The 21,903-nt window shown below is 40.7% G+C and overlaps 1 protein-coding gene across 1 annotated transcript in view; it reads left to right on the forward strand.

The window, feature by feature from the left end:
• Positions 1–21,903, forward strand: part of BRINP1 (BMP/retinoic acid inducible neural specific 1) — a 175,863-nt gene that overhangs the window by 33,884 nt on the left and 120,076 nt on the right. The gene's annotated exons all lie outside the window — the stretch shown is intronic.

The following is a 21,903-nucleotide window of genomic DNA, read 5'->3' on the forward strand; positions in this document are numbered from 1 at the left end:
CCCTCTGGTGCCCCATGGTCTGTTGTTCTATGGGATGTATTTCCTTATAATATGTTGGGATACATTCTGGGCCTGGAATAAACCACACGTGCAATTCTTAACTTTTCCAGCTGGAGTTTTTCAAAAGCAAATTCTCTTGGGGGTTGTCTAGTTTTGGGGGCTATTCATAACCTTATTTATCTATTTTCTAAAATATTCATCTACTTTTTAACATTGTTACATGTAGGAAGTTTTTCTTAGCTACTTAATTCTGGTGCCTTTACCAGAAGTTTGTGATTTACTTGTTAAAAGATCACTGTGGATGAATGGACCAGTAGGGGGAACTAGAGTGTAAGCTGGGACCAATAAAGAGGCTATCAGATTTTCCCAGCCAGGGATACTAATGGCTTGGACCAGGTGGTTGTAGTGGAATTTGTGGGGAATTATCAAAATCAGGAGATTTAAGTTGGGAAGATTATAACAAATCATGTGAACAGCCAGGAGTGGAAAACACCATAGTCTTCTGACTTATGCCACTTTGCTATTGACCAATGCATGGATGCTTCTGGGTTTCTGAGCTGATAGAGAATTTAGAATGAGTAGGACATTCAGCACTCTTAAGATATTATCCATGGTTGTCAGGGTTCTGTATGAGGTGATGTCCTTAAGGAGGTTTATCAGTCAGATTAAAAATCTTACACATGTCTCTTCTCACTCTCCACATATCAAATCAGCCATCAAACGCTCCTGCTTCTGCCTGACTCTTTCTCTCTTCTTCTTTTCACTCCTTAGCCTTGATACACACCTGCTTTCAGCTCTATGACTGCAAAAGTCTCCTAATTAGTTCCCTCCTCTACACAGTACTTCCAGAGTTAATCCATTTCCTAAAATAAAGATCAGACCACAATTTGCCTCTTCTCTACCATCTTTATGACTTTTAGTGTTTGTTGCTGTTGTTAGTTGCTGTCGAATATGTTCTGACTCATAGCAACCCTGTGTACAACAGAATTATGCACTGTGTGGTCTCACACTGTCCTCACAACCATTGCAACAATTGAGCTCTCATTGCAGCAACTGTGTCAATCTATCTCATAGAGGGTCTTCCCTTTTTTCACCAACCCTTTCCTTTACCCAGTATGGTATCCTTCTTCAGGGACAGTTCCCTTCTGACAACATGAACGCAGTATGAGAGACAAAGCCTGGCCATTTTCTCTTCTAAAGAACTTTCTGGCTTTATGTCCTCCAGTACAGGTTCGTTTGTTCTTCTGGCAGTCCATTGTACCTTCAGTATTCTTCATCAGCATCACATTTCAAAAGTATCAATTCTTCTGTGGTCTTTCTTATTCACTGTCCAGCTCTCACTTACATATGAAGCTATTAAAATATCATGACCTAGGTAAGGTGCATCTTAGTCTTCAAAGTGACATCTTTGCTCTTCAACTTCAAAGAGGTCTTTGGCAGCAGATTTGCCCAATGCAATGTGTATTTGATTTCTTGACTGCTTCCATGGGCACTGATTGTGGATCCAAGTGAAATGAAATCCTTGACAACAACAGTCTTTTCTCCGTTTTTCATGATGTTGCTTATTGGTCCAGTTGTGAGGATTTTTGTTTCTTTCTGTTGAGGTGTAATCCATATTGAAAGCTGTAGTCTTTGATTTTCATCAGTAAGTGCTTCAAGTCTTCATTTTCAGAAGCAAGGTTGTGTCATCTGAATATTGCAGGTTGTTAATGAGTCTTCCTCTGATCTTCATGCCGTGCTCTTCCTCATATAACCCAGCTTCTCTGATTATTTGCTCACCATACAGGTTGAATAAGTATGGTGAAAGGATACAACCCTGATGCACATCTTTCCTGATTTTAACCATGCAATATCCCCTTGTTTTGTCTGAATGACTGTCTCTTGGTCTATGTAAAGTTTCCTCATAAGCACAATTTAGTATTTACTGGTATGAAATTCAAATTTTCTAGCTTGGTATTCTAGTCATGTCCTTACTATTGTATTTCTTAAACAGGCAAGGTCATACCCAACTACTCCTCATTCCCTGAATTTCATGCATACTACCTTCCTCTGTGTCTTTTCTCCTGCTACCCTTTTGCTCTAGAATTCTCTCTCCCCTTCCTCCCCTTCCTCTGACTTTTGAAACTATATTCAGAATACAATAGTTGGTTTAAATGATATCTTTTTAATATGTATTCACATAGACGAATATGCAAAATAAAATAAAATAAAATTTTCTTCACTGAGCACGTGTTATGTGCCAGGCAGTGTGCTGTATCTTGAGGCTATTAAGTTGAGTGAGAAGGCTTTTCCCATTCCTCAACAACTATGTCAGCAACAAATGGTGTGATCCTATTTAGGATTTATCACTTTTTCTCTTCCAAAACCTCTTACTCCCAGCCTTTTTCTTTTTTTAATAAATAACTTTTGATGGATAGCACATAGTAGGCACTCAGTGATTGCTTATTACTTAAATGAAGGCTTAAAAGATATCATTTTGCTTTTGGTATTGTATTATTGCTACTCTCTTTCGCAAGGCATCTGTTGCTTGATGAGGTCAAGGCCTGTGTCCTAGTTACTCTTTCTCTCTCCAAAGCACCCAGCAGTTTGTACTTATGAGATCATCAATTTAGTTCTGAGTTATGGGAAAAAGTTTGTTGTTGTTGTTATTTGCCATTGAGTCAGCCCCGACTCATAGCGACCCCTCCTTGGGTTTCCAAGGCAGTATCACTACGGAAGTAGGAATGCCCAACCTTCCTTCCGAGGAGTGGCTGGTGGGTTTGAACTGCCAGCCTTCTGGTTAGCAGTCAAGTGCCTTAGGCACTATGCTACCAGAGCTCCTGGGAAAAAGTTTAGAGCAAGGAAAAAAGTACTGAGTGGTGAATGTTGTCTGTTACATATTTGGCCTCCAAGAGCCACATGCTGACAACATTGTTTACAGTGAATTATTTACAGAAAGCTACTGTGAGGTTGAAGCTATATGTCCTCTTTAAATGAATCTCTTTAGGTGAAGTGAGAAGTAAGAAGGGTGATGGGAAGGACTCCTTGCATACAAATACATGAGACATTTAACAGCCTCCCATTGATCTTGCTCTGGTCCTGCTATATAATATCTAAAGCTTGCAAACTGACTGTGAGCTAAATGAATGGGTCCCAGAGACATGTTTTTGCTTAATCCACAGTGAGTTCTTTGACTTTTTTAAAAAAGAAATATTTCATAGAAAAATCCAGATATCTGGTTTCTTTTGGGAGAATGATAGGTCTAGTAAACTTGGGCCATCATTTCTGCAACAGTGGCTAGAATTGAGTCATAACTGTTTCTTTCATGTGAGGAGAGGGCTCAGAATCCAAAGCCAAGATATTATAGTTGGTACTTATGCACTCAAGTGTTACTTTATGACTGGAAACATTTAAGATGTTGATTCCTTCTACAAACTGTAGAAAATCCTCATTCCTTTATGTGACCGGATTTATATGTTTTTGTCTCTAATTCATCAGGGAACAAGTCCAGTGTAGCAGGCTCAGTGTTCTAATGTACCTCACTAATCAAATTATGAGCACTACACTATCATAGAGATGCAACTGTTTTTGGCTCAGGGAGTTTAATGAACTTCTCCCAGGTCGTGGAGGCAATAAGGGAAAGGACTAGGCTTCCAACCTAGAACTGTCTACTTCCAGAAGAGTATGTGAAATAAAAGCAAAATATGTGAACCATCTCTAAGTAGGGATAATGAGGAATTTCATCCTGCAATTATATAGCAGGCATTTTGCTGAAGATAATTCAAAAGTGGTTGCAGTAGTATATGGACAGGGAACTCTCAGAAATTCAAACCAGATTCAGAAGAGAATGTGGAATGAGAGATACCATTGCTGAAGTCCGATAGATCTTGGGTGGAAACAGAGAATACCAGACAGATGTTTACCTGTATTTTATTGACTATGCAAAGGCATTTGACTGTGTGGATCAAAACAAATTATGGATAACACTACGGAGAATGAAATTCCAACACACTTACTTGTACAAATGTGGAACCTGTACAAAGAAGCAGTCATTCAGTTGAACAATAGGATACTGTGTGGTTTAAAATAAGAAGTGTGTGCCATCATTATATCCTTTTACAATGCTTATTCAATCTATATGCTAAACAGATAATCTGAGAAACTGGACTTTGAGAAGAAGAACACAGCATCAGGTTTGGAGGAAGACTCATTAACCAACTGCAATATGCCGAGGACATACCTTGCTTGTTGAAAGTGAAGAGGACTTGAAGCACTAACTGATGAAGATCAAAGATCTTCAGATCCTTCAGTATGGATTACACCAAAACAGAAAAAACAAAACAAAACAAAAAAAACCTCTCACAATTGGACCAATAAGCAATTTCATAATAAACATAGAAGAGATTGAGATTGTAGAGGATTTTATTTTACTTGGATCCATGATCAGCACCAATGGAAACATCAAAGAAGTCAAACAACATATTACATTGGGCAAATCTGCTGCTGAAGACCTCTTTAATGTGTTTAAGGGCAAAGATGTCACTTTGAAGACTAATGTGTTCCTGACCCAAGCAGTAGTATTTTCAGTAGCCTTGTATGCATGCAAAAGCTGAACAATGAGTAAGGAAGACCAAAGAAGAACTGTTGCATTTGGATTATGCTGTAGGCAAAAATATTGAATATACCATGGACTTTCAGAAGAACAAACAAATCTATCTTGGAAGAAGTACAGCCAGAAAGCTCCTTAGAAGCAAGGATGAGAAGACTTCATCTCCTGTACTTTGAACATGTTATCAGGAGGGACTAGTCCCTGGAGAAGGACATAATGCTTGGTAACATAGTGGATCAGCAACACTGAGGAAGACCTTCAGTGAGATGGATTGACACAGTGCTGCAACAAAGGGCTTTAACAAAGCAAAGATGATCAGGATGGCATGGGACTGGTGCTGTTTCATTCTGTTTTACATAAGGTCACTATGAGTCAGAACCAACTTGATGGCATGTGACGATTACAGCAATTGATGCATATAGGGTGTTATTCAAGATAGTTCTTGGAACCAAGTCTCTCTTATGATGGAATACTCTCAAGAGGGAATACTTCAAGCACAATGTGAATTATTTAAAACTAAAGTGCTCTGTGCCCTGTAAACTGAGAATGTGGAATGATCCAAGATTGGGTCCCCAGAGAGAAAAAATAAATCAAATGAGATTTTGAAGGTGGATTTTTTTCTTACTCTTATCTTAGATTTCTCTCTATCTTTGATTTCCTTAAAGTTAGATCAACCAGACTCTATGGTGATTGTTTTCGGAATAAAATGCAGCCAAATACATGTTCATGCAATTCAAGTGTTCAAAGAATCTTTAGGCCTAGGAAAGGGTTTAGAGTCTGCCTAGTACTTTGTTTGCATTTCTTGTTGAATAAACTGAAGCCAGAATGCCTAGGTGACTTGATCATTGCTGTGAAGAAAATAATGGCAGAGACAAGGCTAGAACCTACTGTCCAGTGAGTCTTTTTGTCTGTGGCCTCTTTTACCAGGTCTGACTCTCTCTGAACTTGAACAATACCAGAGAGCATTCTTTTGGCATTTGAAATCAGACCTTTGTTTGTCAATTATCTTGTCCACCCAATGCCATCAAAATGCCATGTGTGCAAAGCCATGCCCTTCATTTTCATGTTTCCAGTACATAGGGACATGCATTAAATGTGTTACTGTGTGTTAAGAATGATTACAGTAATGACACTCTTAATGGCTTAAGTGGTTAAGTAGAGGATATATCATTTATAGTGGAAAGAGTTGTTCATAGTAGTGATGTTGATTATGACAAAAATGTCATGATCAGTGATAAAGATTTTGATGGTGATAACAATAATGACATCTCCAACTGGTCCCATGCTGACATTCATATTGTCGATGACAATGATGAATCTTAAGGGGGTATTCATTGGGAGAGGATGGAAACTATGATTCTGTTTCTAAGTTGTTTAGCGTTCTCATCCACGAATGCTTGTAGTTCTGTTTGATCCCATTCCATTCTGCTTCCTACTGCAAGCTGGATTCCCAGTTCTCCTGAAAAAGGAGTTAGCAGTATGACACAATTGAAATATCAGGCGAAGGTTCCTGTTGGAGACTCTGGTGAAGGTATGTTTCTTCCTGAGCAATACCACCGAAGGACACCATTATTAAGGCAACAGCAAGCCATTGGGACACAGGTAAATCTGATGGATAATCTGAATAGGAGTTATAAAAGAATGGATACATAGAGGAAAAAAAAAAAAAAAAGAGTGGAGAAGTATAGAGTCTTGGAGCCCAAAGGCCCGGACTTGCAGTTCCCTCGATACTATTAATCTCTAAATGCAAAACTTTGACAATTAGATGAGTAATTAGATTAGGGGCTATGAGCATGGATTCTGGAGTCAGAAATAACCTATATTGAAATCATACTTCTATCACTTATTAGCTGTGCGGACCTTCCCTAACTGCTCTGAGCCTCAGTGGTACCTTCTGCAATTTTCCTTGCTGGTGAGGTTATTATATATATGTTTGAAGTCACATTCCTCAGTACCTGGTCTATGTAAATGGCCCCTCATTTCCTTGATTCCCCTCTGCCATTCCTTTTCTTTTTTGGATGAACAGATCTCCTCTGCATCAGCCCCACAAGAGCCTAGATGGTCTTGCTACTGGTTTGCTCCGTGTCCTCATTTCAGTGAATCGCTGGAACTTTTTTTCATGGCTGCAAGAACTTGATTAGTATGCGCAGGAGTGGCCGGCCCACTCCACACTGCTGCAGGAGCCCAGAGTGGAGCAGAAGGGCTTGGGAACAGGGCGATGCATTTCCCAATGGCTGGCAAAATGAACCCCGGATGCGCTAAGCTTTGCTTGTTTCAAAAACTCCATCATAAATTAACGTAAAGATGCTCGTTTTCCTCACCAGCTAGAGGACGGGCACATTTCAGTAGGCAATTAATCTTGGCTGATCTTTATTAAATATTTATCTGCTGAAATGAGCCCAGTATTGTAGTGGTATTTTTCATTATAGGACTTTATCATTTCCAAAGAGATTTCCATGTGCCGGCTCCCTTGTATATATTAAACCCAAATTTCCTGTAGAATGACACATCTTTCTTGGTGATGACCTTTTCTTTCTAGAACAGGCTACTGATACGTTGGAATTCACAGGTTGATAAACACATTTATTGAGAAGGAGGCAGTGGAGCAATACAGTATTTGCTTTCCAGATGAAAATGCAGGGCCGGGCTTAGAAATGTGGAAATTGGTGCCCAATTTCAGTAGGATGGGTAAAGGGGCAAAGATTTGAGCTCTACTCTTGAAAATTTCCCAAGGAAAGAGTGAGGGAAGGAGTTGGTTTCATAATAATGATTATGATTCCTTGCATTAGAAACTGGTTTTTATTGTTTACCAAGTACATTCATTCCCTTTATGTCATTTAATCATCACAAGTACCTCAAGAACAAAGGCCTGTGTATCTTCATTGTAGACATGAGGCTCCTGAAGGTTAAATGCCATTGTCAAAAACACAGATGAGGGCAGAGCAGGAACTGGAACTCGATCCCCTGATGGCTGAGTTCAGGACTCATGCTTCTAACACACTGCCTCTCACGGGAGGGAGAGGAAACTGCAGTTCCACCAGCCACTGGCTCTGGGTATGAAATTTGATATTTAGGTCACTGGTAAAGTGCAGTGTGTTAAACCTGAGTGTCAGCCTAGGTATAAGCCATGCTTCTAGAAAGCATGGACTTTTCCAAGGGGAACTAAAAGAAACAGAAAGGTGATTTAAAAAAATGAGTGAGACGAGGAATCAGAAAGGGGTGAGAAGGAGAAAGGAGAAGAATGTGACTAGTAGGGTTCTTGAATATTATTGTACATTCAGATCATCCGAGGATCTTGTTAGAAGTGCATCTTCCAGTTCGGTCAGTGTTGGATGGGACCTCTGATTCTGATTTTCTAGCTAGCTCCCCAAGGATGCCAATATTACTGGTCTAAGAAATACAATTTAAGCAGCAATGTAGTAAGAAACAGGCTTAAGGAGGAAGCAGGAGGAGCAAAGGAACCCTGGGGGTGCAGTGGTTAAGCCCTCAGCTGCTAATGAAAAGGTTGGTGATTTGGCTCCAGCAGCGACGCCGCGGGAGAAAGACTAGGCGATCTCTTGTGAACATCACAGTTTCGAAAACCTTATGGGGCAGTTCTGCTGTGCCGCTTGGTGTCGCTATGAGTGGAGATCAACTCAGTGGCACCTAAGAACAAGAGGAGTGATAGCATCAGGTGTCAATGTGGTGCTTACCCTTGGGGATCTGAGACTATTAAAGGGTTTTTAAATTTCAGTACTTGTGTACACCTCCCTTGTTTTAATCCCTAGGGCTACATTTCTGTATGTGGTTGTTAGGTGCCATTCAGTCTATTCTGACTCATGGCAAACGCATGGCAAACACTGCCCAGCTCTGTGCCATCCCCACAGTCCTTGCTATGTTTCAGCCCATTATTGCAGCCCCTGTGGCAATCCGCCTATTTGAAGGTCTTCCTCTTTGTGTGGGTCCTCTGCTTTACCAAGTGTGATATCCTTCTCCAGGAACTGGTCCCCCCTGATAACATTTCCAAAGTACTTGAGACAAAGCCTTGTCATCCTCACTTCTAAGGAGCATTTTGGCTGTACTTTTTCCAAGACAAATTTGGTTGTTCTTGCATTCCATGGTATATTCAATATTCTTTGCCAACATCAGAATTCAAAGGTGGCAATTCTTCTTGGATCTTTCTTATTCCTAGCAGTTAAATGCCTTAGACACTATGCCACCAGAGGTCCCTCCCATGGATGAGGGGATTGAAAATACCATGGCTGGGGTCACACACACCTTAGTTTCTAAGTGACACTTTTGCTCTTTAATACTTGAAAGAGGTCTTTTGCAGCAGATTTGCCCAATGCAATATGTCTTGATTTCTTGACTGCTGCTTGCATGGGCATTGATTGTGGATCCAAGTAAAGTGAGATCCTTGACAACGTCAATGTTTTCTCCATTTATCATGGTGTTCTTATTGGCCCAGTTGTGAGGAGTTTTATTTTTTTTCTGTTGAAAGAACAGAACTCAACATTTGTTGAGGTATAATCCATACTGAAGGCTGTAGTCTTTGATCTTCATCAGTAAGCACGTCAAGTCATTTTCATCTTCAGCAAGCAAGGTTGTGTCATCTGCTTGTCACAAGTTGTTAATAAGTCTTCCTCCAATTCTGATGCTGTGTTCTTCTTCATATAGTCCAGCTTCTCAGATGATTGCTCAGTGTGCAGATTGAATAAGTATGGTGAAAGAATACCACCCTGATGTACACCTTTCCTGATTTTAAACCCCGCAGTATCCCCTTGTTCTGTTCCAACAATAGCCTCTCAGTCTATGTGCTTTGCACTTCAGTGATCTGTTAATATGTGGTTCAGTGATTCTCAAACTCTCCGTCTGCATCAGAATCACCTGAAGGACTTGTTAAAACATCAATCGCTGGGCCCCACCAGATGGTGTGTGAAGTTTTGCATTTCTAACAAGCTCCTTGGTGAGGTTGATGCTGCTGGTCTAGGGACCACTGTATTGTTTCAGCCCTTTCATTTTAAAGAAATACTCACGGAGGCCTAGAGAAGGGAGTTGACTTTATTTGTAATTACAAACCACCACTTATCTGTCAATTTGCCATACTTTGGTGGCTTGCATGGTGCTATGATACTGGAGGCTGTGCCAAGAGTATTTCAAATACCAGCAGTGTTACCCGTAGTGGACAGGTTTCAGCAGAGTTTCCAGACTAAGACAGACTAGGAAGAACGGCATAGAGATCTACTTCCAAAAATTAGCCAGTGAAAACCTAACAGATCACAACAGAATATTGTCTGATATAGTGCTGCAGGTAAGCTCCCAGGTTGGAAGGCGTTCAGAAAGCACAGTGGCCAAACACTTGAGCACACCGATGATACAACCAGGTAACGAATTGTTCTGCTATGCATGGGTCCTCACGAGTCAGAGTAGACTCAATGGCAACTATCAACATAGCTACAAAAGCAGTGAGGGCAAGATTTAGCCCCAGACTCCTAGTTCAGTCTTATTTTTACTCCTCTTTAACTCTGTGCCCTTGGGCAGGTCTTATCATCAATTTCTATTCTGAAAAGCTTTAAGAGAAATCAAAAAGGTGGTGGTCAATGAGGATGATGTCTTTGGCTGTTGTGATTAATATAACATTGGAGAGCATAGAACTCACCTCCTCCCAGGGGCAGCGAGCTTTTGTGTTTGTGGTAGACGTGAAAATGCACAACCGTGAGAGGTAATCTATCATCACACTCTCTCCCTTGCGACCAGCTATTACTCTGCCTGTGGTTTCATTCAACATGCAAAACATTATTTCTGGGCAAAATTAAATTTGGGGTTTTTTGAAAATAAAAGAACAACATTCTTTTTCCCCAGTCCCCATTCAGCATGCCTTTCTCATTCTTCCAAAGGTTATTGCTCCTGGCATTGCTGCATATTGATTTTTTTTTTTTTTTTTTTTTAACTTTTCTGTAACAACAGCAGTGGAGATGGGCTTGTTCTTTATTGTTTTCCTTTCATTACCCATTTCACCTTTTCCTCCCTATTGTTCTTCCATTCTATGCTCTTTTCCTTTCTTTATTATTTCCTCCCTTCTGCTCTTCCTCTCTTTTATTCCTCCTTTTGTGGAATCACTGGATGTCTTGAGCGAGCCAAAAGGGATCTTCGATCATCTATGCCAATGTCCTTGTATCCCACATGGAAAACCAAGGCCCAGGAAGTCTCCTCCCCATGTTGTCGAACCTCACAGAGGGCCATAGCCAGGATCTCAGCACTCCACAGATGCAGGGCCAGGACTCAAGTATCCTGGCTCCTTCCCACTGTTTATCCGAACCATTTTCCATTGTAGTACCCTTCTCACATTTAGCCCAACAATAGCATCTCTTCGACACATCGTGATTCTCAAGCAAGGGATGGGGCACAGGGTAGGCAAGGGGTGAAGGAACTTGTCAAATTATTCCAAAGGTTAAAGGTGTCTGACACTTGCAGACCTTGTTGATAGAAATATAAATGTATATTTTGGAAAATGTAAGACGTCTATGACTTTGTAATTCTTTTTGGAATTATCTCTGAAAAATACTCAATAGGGTATTGTTCAAATAAACTATGGTACACCCTTATAATACTGCAAATCCACTAAAGAGAATGAACACAGTTTATGTTGTTCATACTGATCTGTAAAAATAAAAACAAAAAAGATATATTATCAAGTGAAAAATATAGTAACTTGCACACACACATGATCCCATTTTTGCTTAAAAAAAAGTGTGTCTATGCAGAGATGCTGGCTTTATATAAACATAAGTAAAAGTGTGAAGAGTGTATATAATAAACTAGTAGAATGATGAGTAATTTTCAATGTTTTTCAGGAAACGAAATGCTGATTTATACCTACTCTCCTATTGGGGGAGAAGCCCATACTGCCTTCTTTTCTCTCTCTGTTTCTCTCCCCTCTCCTCCCTCTCTCTCTTTCTCTCTCTCTCTCTGTCTCCTCCTCATTCCCTTCATTCCTCCTCATACACACTGCATAAGTGACTTCCGAATGCTTACATCAGTGCTAAAAGACCCACAGAGGAAGAGCTCTAGTTTCCTGGTAGTTCTTCCACAACGGCAGGCTGATTGATTGCAGATTGCAACCAGCTCCAACTTTCTGTCCCCAATGACAAATGAAGAGCTCTTAAAAACAGAATAAAATATCCCATATGAGGAGAAGTATCTCTGCCAGGCCAGGCATGAAAAGCAGTGAGCAATAAGAACTGGGTATAATTCCTGACCCATCAGTAGCCTGTCTCATTTCTGTACTCACAGAACCAGTGTTAGCAGTGTTGGCTGGGCTCCTACGTTTGGCATTCAGAGTCTCTCTACTACCCATTTCCAGACCAGACCCATGTCCATCCTTGTTCTTTCCTGCACCCTCTGTGCTGGTAGTGCTAGTGTTTTCCTATTTCCTAGACACATTGGGTGCAAACACAGCTCCACGGCTTCACTCCTGTGAAAATCCTGAGCAGTCTTCAAGACTGAGTGTTTCCTCCTTTGGAGAGTCTTCTGTCATATACCCCTGCTCCTTCAGAATTAATCCCATCTGTCCTGCCCTATGACTACAGCAGTTATGTAGTGGTTCACTGTCCTGCCCTTAGTGGAGGGACCAGTCCTTGGGACCAGATTGTTTCTGGAGGACAAAGACTATGTCTTTTTCTGTGTATCCTGACTGCACTATGCAGAGTAGATGTTCAATGAACGAAAGGATACATGAAGGGAACAATGATTAGGCAATAAATTGAATAGTGAGATTCCTGGTTCAGGTAGGCCTCTGGTTGTTGTTAGTTGCAGTTCAGGTGTTCCAACTGATGGTCGGTGTGGAGTAGAACTGCTCCATAGCGTTTTCAAGGCTGTAGCCTTCTAGGAGCATATTGCTAGGCCTGTCTTCCTAGTTGCCTCTGGAGGGGTTTGAGCCACCAGCCTTTCGGCTAGCAGTCGAGTGCTTACCCATTTGCATGTCCCAAGGACTTTGACTTAGGCCTGCTGTATAATTACTGTTAAATCTCAGTTCAGCTTATTTCACCAGCATTTAAAACTACTAGATGTGTCACTCATGATTTCACTATGTAAAGCAACTGCATCCTTTCTCTTTCTTTATACAGTGCCATAAATCTATACTACCTCTACCTTTAATATCTTGCATTTCTTGTGAAACCTAACTTGTAAACATTTACCTGGCCTCCCCCACATGATCTCTTTTGACATCATCTACCATTTTCCTTATGTTGGACATTTGATTCCATTGCCATCTTTTCAAAGTTATACCGAAGGCTGTTTATGATCCTCAGTGTGCACATAGTATTTTTCTTTTTTTGAATTATTTCCTTAGGATAGATTCTCAGGAGGGTTATTAGGTCAAAGCCTATGAACATGTTTATAAGCCTCATTAATTTTGACCCCACTAATTCAGAATTTGTGCTGATTTGGGCAGGGGGTGAGCTCTATTTTGCACTCTCTTCAAGGAAAATTGCTAAGTAATAAATTTGGCATGAATGCAGTTTCCAGGGACTATATTTCAAGAAAAAATTCCAGGGTCTATATTTCAAGAAGGAGACCTGGTGATGCAGTGGCTAAAAGCAGTTGGCAGCTAACCTAAATGTATGTGGTTCCAACCCACCGGCCACTCCAGAAAGATGTGGTTTTCTGCTTCCATAATCTTGACAGTCTTGGAAGCTCTGTGGGGGCAGTTCTACTCTGTCCTGTAGGGTCTCTGTGAGTGGGAATTGATCCAACAGCAATGTTTTTTGGGGGGTTTCTATTTCAAGAAAACATTTTAAGCATGTTTGTGTGTATCTTTACGAGGAGCTCTGGTAGCATAGTGCCTAAGGCATTTGACTGCTAACTGGAAGGCTGGTGGTTCAGACCAGCCACTCCTCAGAAGGAAGGTTGGGCAATCTACTTCCATAATTATACTGCTTCTGAAACCCAAGGAGGGGTCGCTATGAGTCGGATTTGACTTGACAGCAGTGAGTTTGTTTTCTTTTCAGTTTGTGTTGCATACAGCATTGATTTGTTAATTATGATTTATTTTCAGCAGTTCATTAGCTCAGGCCTTGAATGATCAACACTTGTTTAACTAATTTCCACCTTTTTCTACACAATTGATATGAATGAGACTTTGGCTACCTCTGAAAAGTGCTCCATTAGTTTAATTTGAACAAAATGTATTGAGCACCTATGACTTATTGTTGTTAGCTGCCTTTGAGTCGGCACTGACTCACGGTGCCTCCATGCACCACAGAGCAAAACACTGCCCGGTCCTCTGCCAACCCCGTGATCACTTGGGGTGGGACTGTCGTGACTCATGAGGTTTCCACTGGCTGATTTTTTGGAGACAGATTACGAGGCTTTTCTTCTTAGTCTGTCTTAGTCTGGAAGCTTCACTGCAACCTATTGAGCATCATAGCAACATGCGTGCCTCTACTGACAGATGGGTAGGGCAGTGCATGACCTGCACCAGCCAGGAACTGAATCCCAGTCTCTAACATGGAAGGTGAGAATGCACCACTGAACCCCCACCTATTTCTCCCTGAGCACTATTTCAGGTGCTGAAGATACAAAGGTGAATGTGACATGGTCCCTCCTTTCCAGGCGCTCATAGTCTAATAGTATAAAGCATGTAAACAAGTACAATACAGTGGGCCAAGGAAATGATTGAAGTTATGGACAGGGTATCTAAGAGCACCTAAGAGAGACACCTACACATTCAGGGGGCAGAGTAGAATTCTCATGGTTAGTCATATTCCTGAGTGGATTCTAAACTCAAAAGGACCGGGGATTTGCCAACCAAAGTGTTTAGGTGAGACATATTCCAGTTACTACATACATTAGATGGTATTTGCTTGTTTTGCAAACTTTAAATTACTCATCCTTTCTATTTCTGACTGAACTTCCCCCCAAACAGCCTGAATTCATGTTGTTTCACTTCTCTCCTCTGAAAAGAACATTGGGATGTACCTAAGAAGACCAGAGTTCTAAGTTTGGTTCTATTACTCCTTTGCCCTGAGTGCTGTCAAATCAGGGCAAGTCTCTGAACCTCAGTTTTCTCATCTGTCAAATGGAAGTAAACAATTTGGTCTGCTGCCTCAGTTGGAGTAATAAAAAATCAATTGATGGAAAAATTTCTTCGGTGAAAAAACCATATGAGGTAAATGAATATGCACTTTTTTTTTTAAACTCAGTTCTTACTGGGCCTCTCTTAGTTTCTCAGGCTCCCTTCATCCATCTCTCCCTTTGAAGCTTCCCATTGTAGTCGAGTCACAAATATAATCTATGGAATGTGAAAATGATCCCTAATAAGCTCTATATGAGGCCAGAAAAAAAGTGCCAAACAAAATCAGCAAACAATCAGTCAGGGAGGCTGGCTGCCTTTGACTGTGGGGAATGGTTCACTGCTCAGGAAGATGAAGGCTCTAAATACAGGCACTGCCTGTGGTGCAGCAGCAGGACTGGTGGGGATGGGGTGGGGGCTCGGAGAGGGGAGCGATGCTTTGAGAGAGGATTGCCATGGATGGGGACACAGGAGAGTGAGGGGTCCTAGAAGGGGCCTGAGAGACCATCTAATGCAAACCCTGAATTGTAAGTACAGAGGAATGACCCCAGAGAAGAGGAGGGACAATTCATAGGCTTGCCTGCCTTGCCCCAGGCATGGGGATGAACAGTGGACAGAGGACATTGGGGATATAACTTGACTGAATAGGTGAAGAATAATCCTGAGATTTGTGAGCTTCCAGCCACTGATTTTTTTTTTTTTTTTAATTAACTTTTTATTGTGATTTGGGTGAGAGTTTATTTTTAGGCCAAAGCCAAAAAACCAAACTCACTGCCATTGAGTTGGATCTGACTCATAGCGACCCCTCCTTGGGTTTCTGAGACAATATCACTACAGAAGTAGATTGCCCAACCTTCCTTCTGAGGAGCAGAAGCCTGTAATGTCTTTTCTAAAGACATCCAACAAGGGATTCAAGAAATAAGTGAGCAATGGGGAATGGGGTGGTTTGTCCTCAGTTCTCTTCAAGGCATTTGTCTAGATATCATACTTCCTGTATCAAAAAAGTCCTCAAACCAAAAACCACATGCACTGCTATTGAGTCAATTCCAACTCATAGTGACCTCCACTGGGTTTCCATGGCTGTAAATCTTCATGGAAGTAGACTGCCTCATCTTTCTTCCATGGAGCAGTTGGTGGGTTTGAAACAGTTACCTTTTGGTTAGCAGCCAAACATCTTAACCCCTACACCATCAGGGCTCCTTGAAAGAATCCTATATATACTTAAAAATCTGGGAATGTCTTCTTTTCTGAGACAGCATGATTTTTCTGTTCTAGCTCATGATATCAGGTATCTAATTCTTATCACCATGCACTCTTTCCCTCAGCTCTTATCTGTATCAATCTCTCCCACTCAACTGGGACCTTTTGGATGAATTTGAGGGTTTTCTTTGTCCTGGTAAGCTCATTTCTTGCAATCAGTGGTATGCCCACCATGAAGCTATCAACTTGACGTCACTGAAGGTGGAGTTGGAAAAGATGCACATAATCAGCCAGTAGGAGATGACTCCAGAGAAGCATTGTCTCGAACTGTGTTCTCAGCTACTTTCAGGGAGTTTTCATTGTGCTCAGGTGGCATAGTGCCTAAGACATTTGACTGCTAATCAGAAGACTGGTGGCTCAAACCCACCAGCCACTCCTCAGAAGGAAGATTGTGCAATCTACTTTCATAGAGATACCACTTTGGAAAACCAAGGAGAGGTTGCTATGAGTCGAATCAACTGAACAGCAGTGAGTTTGGTTTATTTGGAGTCTATTTCAGAGGTTAACATACTGGAAGAAAGAGGGAAGGAGCAAAGAATAAAAGATATGGAAAGGAAGTAAAGGAAAGAAGAAAAGAAAAAAATATTCAAATACCTTTCAACAGGTGAATGGATAAATAAATTGGTACGCCTCTATCACAGAATACTATAAAAGGAATGCATTATTGATTAACTCAACAAACTGAATAAATCTTAAAGATATTAATTATGCTGAAGAAAAAAAGCCAGACTCAAAAGGCAATGGTATGATTCAATTTTTTGACAAAACTACAAAGATGGAGAACAGAGGAATGGTTGCCAGGGCTGAAGAATAGAAAAAAAGTTTGACAACAAAGGCAGCTTTTTTTTTTTTTTTTAAATAAAACTGTTCTTTACCATGATGGTGGAGGTGGTTAACATGCTATATACATTTGTCAAAACTCAAAGATTTATATACCAAAAAATCCAAGCCGGTACTCCTAGCTAATAATAATAGTAGAAATACCACTGCTTTGGAAGTCAATGCACTGCATTAGGCAATCCCTCTGACCCAGGAATGCCATCTCTTAGTATCAGTATCTACCCTAGAGAAAATGTGCACCTGTGCACAGGAATTATGGGCAAGATTGCTCATTGCATTGTTTGTAAAATAGTAGTGAAAAAATTAGAAGCAATCTAAATCTCCATCCATAGGCTAATGCATAAATAAATATTGTTAATTGAGAATGTGGAACACTCTGCAGAAATTAAAAAGTATAAAGCAGTACTAATTGTATTGTCAGAAAGTTTTAAAGGAGATTGTGTGTGTGTGTGTGTGAGTTTTTCAAAGCATGTTTCAGAACAGTCCACTTAGTGGTGTTTACCTCATGAATATTAAGCACGTGTTGCACATGCATGCATGCCTACTTAAACACACGCAAGAAACAATATATTTTCTAAGAGTATTTTTATATGCATGTAAGTGCAAAGAGAAACATCAGAATAGTGACACCATAAGAAATGTCATTACCTGTAATTAAGTTTTTTTCTTTTAACAAAAAATTGTATTCACAAAAATGAACTTTCTGTAGGAAATATTATAGTAGACACTGATGGACCTTGTTTTGAATGTGGTTAGGAAAATACTTAAGATTACTGTTACAGGTATTTCAAGCGAGAGTCCTCAAGAAAAGATGCTTTGTTTGTCTGGCAGGTGGGGAGCATGAAAAAGAAGTAAAGAAGGGAGTGAGGAAGAGAAAATGACAGATAAGGAAAACGGGAAAAGGAACAGAGAAACTGAAGGAAAGAGGAAGGGGTGAGGGAGGAGCGCAGGGAAAACAATCAGGATCAAAAGGAGAAAGGGAGCGTACAAGGCTCTGAGCTGCTGATTGGGAATTCTCTTCTTGGGAATCCAGAGTTACAGGGAAACCTCCCCAGGTAATAGACTCTCTGTTGAAATACCTTAATACCTGCACCATATAGGATGCGAGCAATTATCAGGTAATTGGTGCCAGAGACTCATAGTTCATGCCTTGGGATTGACGTTTCCAGCAAAAACTCATGAAATGAAAATGAAATTGCAGACGTAACTGGAGACTCTGATGTTACGGCAGGAACTTGGTCGCAAGGCATTCAGGATGCCACATGGGGTGTGCCTGGTGGTGTGTACATTTTGGGGTTAGTTTGGGAAGGTCCATCATGTGAAGACACTGCATGAAACCCTCACACTGCTCTTCTTAGTATCTAAGAATCATTTAAAGTGCGTAATTGATCAGAATAGAGTACTTATGTGGTCCCATTAAAAACAACACAAATTTCACGAGCAACTTCTGTGTTGGGAGCTGTGCTGAACTGTGTCAGAAGGGACAGAAAGAGCAGAATGAGGCTACTAATTTAAAGGAGGCAAGCTCACATTCTGGTGTGAACCAGAAGTGGATACATCACCTCAGAGTAAAACAAAATAACAAAGAATGTAAAGATAATTTTAATATAATATTTCCTCATTCATTGGAAGGGATCCTATTCATTTGAAATTGGACTTTTAGAACCCTAAAGTATTTATTAAAAGCGAAAAAAATCAATCTCCTGAGGTGTATATTATGAGTTCCAACTGTCTGTTATTAGGGAAACAAGTGATATAATAGTTTGATACATGACAACCAGAGACAGAAGGACGTGGGTTCAAATCCCAGCTCTGCTTTTACTTATGAGTGACCTCTCTGAACCTCTCTTGGGAAAATCTCTTTCCTCTCTGAACCTCACTTTCTTTATCTATAAATGAAGATATAACGTAATGTAATATCCATAGGGATATTATGAGGATAAAATAATGTGATTATGTAAGTATATAGCACCGTGTGTGTGTGTGTATACATGCATATTGTATATACCATCTGTACTGTATGTATTTACCTCCTGTGTTTATACTATCTATATGCATATATATATATATCTACACACGCACATATTCACACATATTTTTTAAAAATTAGAAAATCTTGCAAGATAAGAGCTGAATATGCTGTCTGAGTTGGCGGCACCCCTTTGCAAATTTATCTTACTGACTCTATGATCTTGACAAAATCACTTGCCATTCTGAGCCCTGGTTTCCTTGTTGGTAGATGGGTATGGAATTGACTCTGCATGTGTTTTCTCATTTGGCTCCTGCCCCTGACCTGAGAGGTAGGCAAGGCTGGTACTCTTCTTCCATTGTATTGATAAGGACACCAATATGGAGCATGTTGGAAGGACTTACCCAGCAAAGGAATGGCATGTGTGTTCCTCTAACTCTGCCCATGGTCTCTCCCAAATCATGGCCAGCTGGGGGTTCAGTGCAGTGCAGTGGATCCAAATGGATGCAGGCCCATTACCATATCCACTGGTAGAAACACACAGACTCTCAAAGGTTCTGTGTAATCTCAACCAAATCCAGCTTACTGCCACCCTCGTGGAATCATTTAACTCTGTTTACTCTTCATTTTGTATTTCCCTATGACAGTTTGCTTTCTCCCTCATGTATTCTTCACATCCCAGTGGCCTGCTTCCCAGAACTGAATCTCCCAATGGCAGCCGAAAGAGACTGGCTCTGCCTCTGCTCCCATTCCCTGTGTTGCCATCTCTATGGCTTTGTGCTGGGAAACACCTGCCATTTAGAGAACTTAGCCAGTGGGTGGGAGGAGATAGGGAGGGCAGACATTTCCCCCGCTGGATGACCTGACCTCTGGGATGACTCAGGATAAACAGCATGTGATTGCTTCTGTGGGGTAAGGCTGCATGTGAACTGTATTCACCCTCCTCTCTTAGCTTCCTTTCTCTGCTGTAACCTGTGTCTTGGCTTCCAGTATCATTTCATTTGAGTTTGCATTTTGGTAATGAGCTTCAACTCTATGCTAGGCACTGTGCATAGCCCCTGAGAATACAGAGGTAGAATTGATAAAAGAGCTCACCATACAGTTGGAAGATAAGCCACAGGCAAGCAGAATGAAATAGCTGCAAACAGATTTGGTCTAGTTGGATGACCTTGAAGAAGTAATCTAAGTCCTCTGTGCTTAAATTTTTGCATCTTTACCTTGGCCTTTATACCTACCCTTTTGGTTGTGACAGTGGAGTGAGATTATATTTATAATGCCTGGTGCTCAATAACAGGTATCTGATGATCGTAAGAACAATAGAATTACGATCCTCATAAGTAACCGATTCAGCCTGGAGAGGCTGTGTGGATATGGGAATTCTGGAAGGGTTCCTGGAGCAAATAGCACTCTGCTGAGCCTTGGAGGAAAAATTGCACTCAATGGGCCAATCGCTGTGGTCCTCTGCTACTTTTCCCATCCCTGCCTCCCCGCTGCTTTCAGCCCAGCCTCTATGCCTTGCTCTCATTGACCTGAGCTCCAGGAATCCCTTCCTCCTTTCTTTCCCTCACTCAGATTCTTACTACCCACAAAACCCAGCAGAATCCTTCCCCTCTGCTTGTGCCATCTGCTCTTCTCTGGCCTTGTTTTGGATTCAGATGGAGAATCACCCAGGGTTCACACTCACTTGTTCTTTAATTGTTTGAAAGACTCATAGTATATTTGTGTTGAAAGATACTCCAGGGAAATGTTATTCAGATCCTTGACTTTATTGATAGAGAACCCGAGGCCTAGAGAGGACAGACAGCTCACCCAAACTCACTAAGTGCTTTGGTGACAGGCCCAGGTATAGTATCTTAGGCTTCATTCAAATCTCCAAGGTTTGTTTCAGTTGATCTCCTTATTGAGATTATAAACCCCTGGAGGGCAGGGCCACTGCTTTCTACTCTGTGTGCTCTGCGTTCCCACAACACCCAGAACTGGGCTCAGGAAACTGAGGGCCTTGGAGCCCTTGCTGCTGGTATGATTTCGTTGTCTTCTTCTGTGTGTGTCTGGGGGGATGGGCAAGTATGTGTATTTTAATTTCTGCAGGAATTATGTTTATATTTTCCTCTGGGTCCAGCCTTTTGTGATCTAAGAACTACCACTAACTGAAAATACTTTTACTTATATACCTGAGTAAACATAACACAAATGTGTATTACTTTCAATTATGGAATGAAAAAGAGAATACTGGAACAGATTTCATGAACTGTCTGCTTCTGTGATATGACGTCCAGGGCCAGCTTGTCCACCAGGGAGGCTAATCTTTTATGTTTGTTGCTAGAGCAGGAAATGGCGTGGAAGGACAATGTCTGAAAGTAGCAAGCTCAACACAGTGTCTGTGTCCACTTTCAGCTGCCACACTACCCTGGTCAAGCCTGGGCAGCTGGCTTTAATTCCCCCTTGGAACTCTCTTGTCTTGACTTGCAAGTGGCACCCTTGGTGCATTCTCCACAGCATTTGAGGAGATAACTCTTTTATCAGCTCTTAGGATTTGAGCACCAGTCGTACTCACACACTCATTTCATCATGGACAGACACCTGGGTCAGCCAGCTCACCTTCAAATTCAATATAGACAAGCAATTCTCTTTTAAAAACTGATTTCTGACAGCATTTAATTTTGAAAAATACTTCTAAAATATTTGAAAAATTTGGAAAAATAAAAAGTTAAAAGAAAAGGATAATGAATCTCCTAGATTTGCTACTCATTGGTGTCTTGATATATTTGCTCTATCTCTTTCTCTTTCTCCCTCTCCCCTATTTTTTTCTGAAGATAAGTTGCAAATATCATGGAAGTCTGTAAAATATTTATTTTATTTTTGTATAATACTTCTTTTAGGAAAAAGGGGTATATATAAATAACAAAATAAATGTATTAATATAAATAATAAATAAATACAGTGTAATATAAATAATAAATAAAATTTAATAAGTAAATAATGATACTGTTAAAACCTAGGAAAACTAATAACAGTTCTATAATATAATCTATTTAGTATCTATCTGTCTATTCAAATATTCTCAATATTCTCTACTATCTTTCATTGTTGTTTTTCCTTTTCAGTGGCCAATCAAAGTTCACAAATTGCATTATTTTTCTTGGACTCCATAGTCTCTTAATATAAAATTTGCCCCTGCCCCAGCCTTTATAT

The sequence above is a fragment of the Orycteropus afer genome, unplaced genomic scaffold, assembly GCF_000298275.1.
Source record: "Orycteropus afer afer isolate SDZICR_OR568_19922 unplaced genomic scaffold, OryAfe1.0 scaffold00037, whole genome shotgun sequence".
NCBI classification, from domain to species: Eukaryota; Metazoa; Chordata; class Mammalia; order Tubulidentata; family Orycteropodidae; genus Orycteropus; species Orycteropus afer.